We start from the raw sequence: 9,836 nt of genomic DNA, 5'->3' as shown, positions 1-9,836 counted from the left end.
GCGCCCTGTGCTTGAAGGCTGCATTTGAAGTCTGCTAAAATCAATATGGGACGTTGTTGATTTGCAACATTTCTTCTAGGGTGTAGTGTTTTCCCTGTAAACTTAATTTGCATGGAAGGTGCACCTGTCAGATTTGTCTCACGGGTGTGCCTTCCCTGAAGCGTGGAATCTCTGTTGGCCTCCTGTATCCCCTCCCTGCAGAAAATTACAGGTATAAAATGAAAGGAATTCATCACAGGCTCTTACATTATTCATTATTATCTTGGGGAAAACATTCAGAATACATGAATAAAGCCTTGTAAATGATGAGGAATCCTGGAAAGTGAGAAAGAACACAGCATCCTGCCTTTCCAAGGAGAATCTGGGCTGCTGAGAATTTCTGCTATGGTGAAAGAGCAGAAATTAGAAGGAATGAGAGTAGAAGCATCTCCCCTTTCACTGGAAGTTGCTCCCAGGATTACAGGTTCTGGGAGGAAGTTGGCTAAAGAATGGTGTGGTAATGCTGCTGGTAGATTTTGGGGTACAAATGCTTCATCCACAACCAGGACCTGGCTCATGAGCAAACTGTATGTTCAAACAGCTCTGCTGCAGCAGCAAGAGCTCCTTTTACAGCTATGAACAGTAATCTGAACAGCCCCAGCAGGGCTGCAAAGCCTCTCTGTCCTTCCCGTGTCACTCTTGTATCACCTTTCTACTGAAACTGAGCTTTGTGTGCACGCTGCCCAGGTTGGCTTCCCTCAGCTCATGGCAGGAAATGGATACATCCTGCATGTTTCACAGAGGAGTTCTTGAAATCTCTATTCTCCCTTATCAAGAAGAATGTCTTGATTTTGTTTTAAAACAGTAGCTTCTTTCAAGCTCATTTTGGAAGTGACTGAGTTTCTCTTGGATAGAATTCAAACTGGAGAAACAGTGACAATTTTAGATGGTCTGTTTGCCAGAATGTATGGAAATAATTCAAATTCATCAGGACTAGAAGTATTGGGCTAAAAGAAGTAAAGGGGTGACAACCTTTATCAAAAGGTTCTCTGAATTCAGTGTCTGATGTGCTGAGGGCTGAGCTGCAGACCTGAGCCAGAGCTGACTTACAGGATCAATCCTGGGCACTGTGTCATTAACCCCATCAGTATTTAGTGAAAAACAGACAACAAAGACGCTTACACTAGCTCTGTATAACCTTGTGCAGTTATCTGCAAGAAATTCATCACTTCAGGAAACTTTCCCAACTGACATGAATAAAGGCTTGTTTGTAGGGTATTTTAAGGGAAAACCCTGCCAGGCTGGGCCTGGGCTCTGGTCAAGGCCTGGGCCTGGTTGATCAGGAAGTGTGCCATCAGGTCCAGGAGTTGCTGTGCTAAAATTATGATGAAGTTACTTTGTTCTTGTTGCATGTGTTGCAGCAGGAGCACGTCAGGTGGGCCTACAACACACACAGAGCTGTGAGGGGCCCTGCAGCCCAGCTGCTGTGCTTTAGTATGGCAATCATCCATACAAGTCCACACAAGAGCAGTGGACTTCAGCTGCAATGCCTGTCTTTGGAATGGGATTGCTTTTGCCCTCCAGCATCAATGGGCAAGGGCTTTATGGGAGCAGGGGCCATCACAGGCCCTGTGTCCTGGAAATACCCCCAGGAAAATGAGCAGATCCTGTTGGCTTTTTGCTACTGCTGATCCTACCACCAACTTCTCTGGGAAGTTCCTTCAGGGAACTTCACACAAAGGGCTTTCATCATTATAGTGATTGTGAGAACTTGTTGATTCCCAGTTCACCATCCTTCTCAGTTGTGGAGCATCACAGCCCTTGTGTCCATGGCACTTCCTTCATCCCCAGCCTGCAGCAGTTTACAGTCACCGTTACCTCCCCCTTGCTCCACCTCATTTGCCAAAGGGCTGCCAAAGGCAGCAGAGCTGGCTCAGGATCCCCGTTGGCTTCTGGTCTCCAGGACGACCTTCAGAGGGACACTTGGAGTGCTTCCTTAAGAGCTGCCCGTGGGATGGGGGGTGGATTTCTCCTCCCTGGGTGGCTCATGGATGAAGTTCTATGCTCACTGGAATCCCAGAGTTTTCTCAGCAGGCCTTCGCTGTGAGTTCTTAGCAAATGTGGCTCTGCTGCCATCCCAAATCTGCGCTTTCCTTGCGCGGCCTGAGTGCAAGTGGGGCATGTGCTGGGCATGGCTGGAGATTTTTGTGGCCAAAATCCTCCAGTATCATCAGCTTTACGCCTGTTCATTGCTTTGGGTAGTACAAATCACAAGACACCCATCTCAGTTGACAAATGTCATTTTTTGCAGATTGCTACAGGTGCACTGCTGATCAATAAATACACAAGAATCAATTTCAGTTGAAAAATGTAATTTATTACAAATGGCTACACATGCTGACCACATAGATCTATACAAATCTCAAGGTTAATAAAAGGGATTTATTAGATAATTACAACAATGCTATGTAAAAATATACAAATATGAACTCCAGTTAACAAAAACTACTTTATTGCCCACATCTACAACAACTTGCTACACAACAACTTAATTTATTACATATTATTACGAGTGTACAGCACATTGAGAAATACAAAAATAGGCATTCCCTCTCCAAATTCCCTCTTTGTACCAAGAACTCAATCAATAGAATTATACAATACCACTTCATACATGTTTAAATAGATCTAAATATGTATGTATACACGTAGATATAAATAGATTTAAAACTGTAAGAATCTACAGATGTAAATAGATTAATGTTGCATATTACATAATGTGTATACATAAAAAGATATATAAAACAAACCTACCTATAAAAATAAAATATCACTGTGCCAAGCTAAATATCCATACAACTGCATCAACAGAAACATACAGCTATACATCTGGATGCATACATAAATATAATTACATATAGAAATAGATTGATATACATATAAAAATAGACATATCTCCCTATGCAAATACCAATATACCTCTTTAAGGAGCCATATAACTATAATTGCATCAATACAAATAGATACCTACAAAACTGTAAACCTAGGAAATAGAACTAAACACAGATGAAACAACATACATGTATACTTAGAAAACATTGCTTTCATAGCTTTCCTTCGACTACTTTCTTATCACCTGATCTCTGGCTTTCTTTGAGTATGAATATTTGAGTATGAATACTCAGCTTTAAATGAGTAATAACGATTGCGATGAAATCTTTCCATCTTGGTGATTTGGGGATTCTGAAATTAATTTCCCATGAAGACCTCGCATAGCCAGTAAATAAATTTCACATTCTTATCCTGGGTGTTTCTTTCAACTAGTGTTAAGCTTTTTCTCATATGGATGCATTGTGTGTTTTAATAAGTAAAGCATCAACCACAGGAAAATATAAAAAACAACAAATACAAACTTTTGGGAGCATTTCCTGCATTTCTGTGTTTACTAAAGTGAACAGCTCTGGAAAAGGTAAAATGCCAAGGTTGGAAGTGCTGCAATGCCCTTGGCTAAGAGAGAAAAAAATCACCTGCCTGTGCAGCCCAAAGGGAGGATGTGCCTCAAGATGACTGCTAGTTTCATTGTGCAATCCAGAAAAATCTTCAGACATTTAATGGACCTTAAACTCATATTTATGAACTTGAGAAACAAGCCTGAGCATTCTCAGGGAAGGGAACCCAAAAAGCATGCATTAGAAGGTTGCATTCTTCTTTTTCTATATCTCATTTTACTGTTGAAGTCATGTCCTTAGAGCTCATATGGATTATTTTGTCCAGCTGAAAGTGTTTCTTGTGTAGTGTTCCAGAACTGTAAGAAAGATAAAGGCTTTTTCCTTACTTTACTTTTCCTATTATTCAGGTACAGTCATATGAGGCACTTGAGAAACTGTAAATTTGGACAACTGAATTATAACCTCATCCTCCTGCATTTCTATTTTTTTTATTTAGTAATAACAATCATAAGCAAATTTATACAATAAAGCAGTCTATGACTTTCCAGTGCCATGGTAATTGCCAGTAATTTGAGCTAGGTTATACAGCCTTTCGTCTTTTTTTTTTTTTTTTTTTTTTTTTTTTTTGGTGGTGGTTAGAAGACATCCAATTTTTCTTAAGGTGTTGTGGTTTCAATTTGGTTTCCCGGCCAACACACCATTTATGTCATGGTTTCACATTCACCAAATTTCATTTATCAACTGGGAGATAGGACTTGGGAGAAAAAGGCAAAACAGGCACCACTTAAAAGTAAAACCAGATTTTATTAATATACACTAAAGAAAAAAAGGAAAAGAAAAAAAATGAGACATTCAAACACCTTTACCCTGCCCCCAAACTGTTCACTTTCCCACTCACCACAGAGAGAAAGCTATGATTTTCAGTCAGTTGCCACCATTTAAACATGATCTTACATCATCTTGGGAGAGGAGTCTCTCTAGAGTTATGGAAAACACACCACAAGAAAAGTTCTGGTGGCTTTCAAGGCCACAGATCTGCAACCGCCTGGAATTTCTGCAGATTCTGTGCCATCTCACCCATGTAACAGTTTTCCAAGCTCCTTATAGGCTTCCACATGTTTGGGGTATCATTTTAAGAATGCTTCTCTAGTACAAAACAGGGATTCTCTTCTATCCTGTCCTCAGTTGTAGTATAGGATGTATTCTATCACCATCTTCAGTTAATGGCCCATCAATGCCTTGTGCATGACTCATAGGTAACTCCCTCTGGGAGTTATCTCTCTTTAATGGGCCATCAAGGACCTCCTGGATGACTCATCTTCCCATTGTGAGATGCTCCGCCCACGGGGAGGAGCCAAGCATTCTCACCTGGATATAAGCTGGGATTTGGGACAGTACAAGCAGCCCTCACCCACTGGATTCCCAGAGGACTGGAGTTACCAGACCTTTCTACGGGATCACTGCTTCAGGAAGACCACCTCGCCTGGACTGCTTCCATCACCCTGCTCAGGTTGTCTTCTGACTCTGTCAGTGGGGTTTTTTTGTATTATTGCTTTTTTTTTCCCCCCCCTTCTCATTAAATTGTATTTCTGACTTGGAGCCTCTCACGTGGTTTGTTTTCAAACCACAACAATCTCTAAAATCGTCTCTATCTCAAAAGAAATAGAGACCTCATTCTTTCCCAGGACCCAGGGACATACTCTATTCAAAATTCTCAGTTAAAACCCATGTATATCAATACACACAACCCTTTGGCTAGAACTTGCATTCCCCTAAGCAGCATTAGGGTATTACAAAAACAGTCCATTTTCCCATAATTTACATCCAGAGAAGTCCAGTTAAAAATGTCCACTTCCTCTATCCCATCTTACATCTTCCAGTGGTCTTTCTTAGTTCTTTCACTGACTTTCTCTACATCTCAAATCACTCTGTCTTCCATGGAGGAGGGAAAAGGGTTAAAGTCTTTGCCCAGAGTCTTTTCCTCCTCTCCAGCTGACTCCCAGAACTTTCAAGGTCACAGGTGATGGAGGGGGAGGAAGAGAGAGAGGGAGCTGCTCAGGAACGCTGATGGACGACCCTCCTCCATCCTTGGTCAGATCTAAAGCAACTCAAACTTGGATCAGCTCCCTGGAGCTCTGGAGAAAAGTTCTCAAAAAGTCTCTCCTCCTTCAGACCGGAGGCTTCTGGCACAGGGCCAACACCACCGATCTGAAATCTGCAGTCCTCCTCCTCCTCTCCCAATTGGGGGAGCCACGGGGAGGGAACAGAGGGGACACGGCCAGCCTCAACCCCTCTCCCACAGGCAGGGCCATCCCCCGTGGATCGGCCAAGCCTGGCTCTGGGGGGCCCAGCCTGAACCCTGACTCACCAGGTGATGTTACCTCCTTGCCAGCTGGAAAAGGAAAGGGATGAGCCACTTGGGATTTCTGATTCAAGACTCTGTTTCCAGAGACATAGAAACACTCCCATTCGCCAGCCAAGCTGTCAATCACAATCCATGCTAGAACTTCCTTAGGAAAAAAGACTTTTCACATTCATGCTGAACCACCACATAAGGGTAACAATTTTAAACAAGAGAAAGACTTTTGGTCACTCAGCCCTTCTCTTCAGGCCGTATTTTCTGTTTCCTGTTTTAAATAAAAGGCAATGTATGGACTACATATCAATATCTTTCCATGTTTTAATTTCTGACACAAATGCTTTTAAGCAATAAAGGCCCAGTAATTTCCTCTCTCCCTTTCTTGCATGCCAGGCTTTTCTTCCTACCCACTACAACTGCGCCTGGACTACCACAGACCATTTGGCAATGTGATTTTATTTATTGCATTACCAATAAAATAGGAAAACAGAATCTGGCATCATTAGCTACATCTCATTTACACTTGTAAGGTATGATTTTGCTCACAAAAATAATTTCCTAGTGCCTGAGAAGAGATCCCTGAGATTACTTTAGTGTGCCAATAAATGCCTTAAGTATGAGGACCTGAGTAAGCGATTATTTGGCAATGCAGTTCACCCATGTTATCACTAAACCAACACTGTGCTTGCTATTTCTATCAAAATGTTCTTTATTTCCAATAGAAATGTGATAAAAGAGACATTTTCAGAGTGGCAAGTGGCATTCCAGCTTTTGAACAGAGGGCCTGGTGATTTCTGGCAGGAGCATCACTGGTGTAGGAGGGAGAATTCCCCTCCAGGTCTGTCACCTCCCCTTGCCTTGCAGACACCTGGTCTGGCCCCTCCACAGAGATAACCTGAGGATTATTGAAGCAATTTTATTAAGAAAAACACAGAATTAAAGCTTGGGAGGAGTGTGTTTTCCATTGAATTGGCCCAGGGAATTAAATCCTAAATAAAAAAAGTGTAAGGTGTTACAGAAAACAATTTTTTGTAATTTGTGGTTGACATATCAAGGCATGAAGTTTTCTCCTACTGGGAACACAAACTGTCTTTCAGCATAAACAAAGGACAGATGTTTGTAAGTCTGATAAACTTTCCCCCACCTGTATTGAATGAAGGCAGACAACAAATTCTCATGTTTCATTAAAAAAATCAGCGTGAGGGAGTAGACAAACTGAAAAGTAAAAGCACCCCGGAGCAAGGAGCAACATCAGCCTTTGGCAGCAAGGTTTAATCCAAGGGCACCAGTCTTGCCAATGCTGTTACTTGCTTGGGGTAGTGAATTCTAGGAAAGAGAAGAGCAATAAAAAGAAATACTCTCCCTGTGAGAGACAAAGAGAAAACCCATTTCAGCTCCTGTATGCTCTCAACTCAAACCCAAATCAAAGAAATTTTGGAGCAAGGTTCATGGCATTATGTGCCTGGAGAACTGTAGATCTGCAGTACCTTCAGTGTGAAGTGCCTGTAAGGGAACTTAAATTTTCTTTCTGGAGCTGTAGAAGAAAAAATGTTGACAGTGGTTGCATAAAAATCATGAGAGATTGTCAGTTTTTAAATTTGTGCTGTTGTCAGAAATAAAAGAATTAATGAATCTCAACTGCAAATATTGTTTGAACTCCATTTTGGATTAATACATTACCTATGTCTGAATTACTTAATTGCAAAAATGCACCAGCAGATTTTAAGAAATGTGCACACATATGAGTGTGCATTACTTTTTACCTCTTGCAGAAATAAATCAGAAGCAGGGAAATTGTACATTTGTAAGCTTTTGTCAATAAATTTATTCTTAGCTTGAGATCTTGGTACACCAAATTGCAGCCTGAAAAAAAGATTTGTGGTCTGGGAATAGTTATAAATCCCTAAAATTATTGTTTTGTAATGGAAAACATGACAGACCCTTAATTATAGCAGTAAGAACATGAGATGTAGCAATACATATTAATACATCTCCTTGGAAAATATAATTGCAGACCAATTAGGCATTAGGCTGCCTGTTTACCAACTCCTCTCCCTCAGGAGAAATATGAAAGTGATACTAATTTTAAATCACCTAGAAAGAATCATGCTGTGTCATGCTGACGCCACATGTCCTTGCAATGTTCCACTGGCTTTGGGGCACTGGGCTGCAGACAGAGATGTCCCTGTCCATCTGAAGAGTGGAGGCTCACTCAGAGCTGCTCGACCACCAGGTTCTTGGCTGCTGCTCTTGGCATCTAGAACATTTCCTCCCTGTAACCAAAGTTGTGGAGCACATCACCAGTCACCTTGGGCTGTTGGGGACTACTGTGTTCTCTCAGGGGTCAGACAAAGATCTGTCCTTCCCCCTCATGCAAAGAGGTCACCCTGAACAAGCTACTGTGTCAAAAGTCAGATGCCAGAGGTATTTCTTTGGGTTTATGTTCCAGAATGTCATTCTTACTGCTGGTTTGAAGAGATTATGAAATGTACAATGGTTACCTTAATCTGGACTGATAAAATCCAGTCAGGAGATGAGACAACACATTTAAGAACTGAGTTTCACTGAGTTTGGTGGATCTAAAAAGTGAGGGAAGACTGTAACCTCCCTGAATATGACCAGTTTTAGTCCATGGCATGTTTACATGCTATTTCTTGACATCCCAAGAAGGCACCATGATGGAAATTCCAGTGTTACCATCTGATTTTTCCCTGGATGCTAGCCAGGGTCCACACCTTGATTAATCGTGTGGAAAATCCCATGTCAGGGCTGGTGTCCTGCTCCATCCTGTGCAGCTGTCCTCAATCAACACCTCTGCAGCTCCAGTACCGTGACTAGGCCAGCCCAAGTTCCCTTCCCAGTCACCCCTTGGATTGCTTTCAGGTTTTATCAGTACAAAGGCAGAGCTCTGCCTAGAGCTTTGCTGGGTAGCATCATGAAGACACTGAACAGTGTCTGCCTGTTCATCTTTTTATGTTGGTATTTGGGGTGGGTTCGAGAACATATCCATAGAGGACTAGCTGCTGGCAGTGCAGAGCTCTGTGCATCCCATCCTCTTGTTCTTTTCCCACTTCTGTTCATCACCTGCTATTCCCATCACATATTTCAACACTGATCCTGAAATCTGATTTGCCCCAAGATGAGGATGTGGGATGAAATTTCTGAATATAGTTCATACTGCCCTTCCTTCTTGTTTTGTCATAACCATTGAGCTGGGAAACATATCCACATTTCCTAAAATCTTATTTCCCAGCTCCCTCTGGGAAGTTGTGGCAGGATTTGGGTTGGAACTCACCCCCAAGGATGGTCTGTTCACGATCTGAGCAAGATGAGCTGTGCCAGGGAGAGTTTTACCTCAAAGTTCCTACAAATCACAGCTCTCATAGCCCCCTGGGGAGGCTTGGTGTGAGTGGACAGATTCAAAAGAGCACTCCCCTGACAAAACCACTTTTGGTGCATAATGCAGTTTGAATCTTTAAAGTACCATTCATAAAAGTACTACTGCTCTTTTTAGTGAAATTGACAGATTCTACACACTGTAACAGAAAATAAGCTTTTGTTTCTGCTTTCTTTAAGCCTCTAGTTTTTGTAACTACAACAAAATGAGCCTTACACTATTTAGCCTCAGACATGTCATATATTTTCTTATAGGGAGTTGAAGATCTTCTGTTTAAGCAATATTCACTTTTTAACCAAATTTTGAGGTGATGAGTTAATATGAGATAGAATGTGTCTCAGAGCTGACAGGCAGCTTGCTGCTAAATCTGGTGGAAAAATAAAATTACAATGGGTCAGGATGTCACTGGCAAAATCAGGACCTATGGAATTCACAGGAGCATACAAAATTTTCAGAATTTTACCTCTTGTATTAGTGCTAGTCTGGACACTTATAAAAAGCATACATATATGTTTTTATTCCTTTGTGGGGAATTTACATGTGCAAAAGAGCAGATTTTCAGGTGCTGTATTGAAAAGAGACTCATGATGAGGATGGGAGAAATGGGATTTTTTCTTGAAGCTGGATATAAAGTTACTGAGCAGAAGGCCAG

Source organism: Sylvia atricapilla, chromosome Z (genome assembly GCF_009819655.1).
Source record: "Sylvia atricapilla isolate bSylAtr1 chromosome Z, bSylAtr1.pri, whole genome shotgun sequence".
Classification (NCBI taxonomy): Eukaryota; Metazoa; Chordata; class Aves; order Passeriformes; family Sylviidae; genus Sylvia; species Sylvia atricapilla.
The sequence above is the reverse complement of the archived record's forward strand: the minus strand, read 5'-3'. Positions refer to the sequence as shown.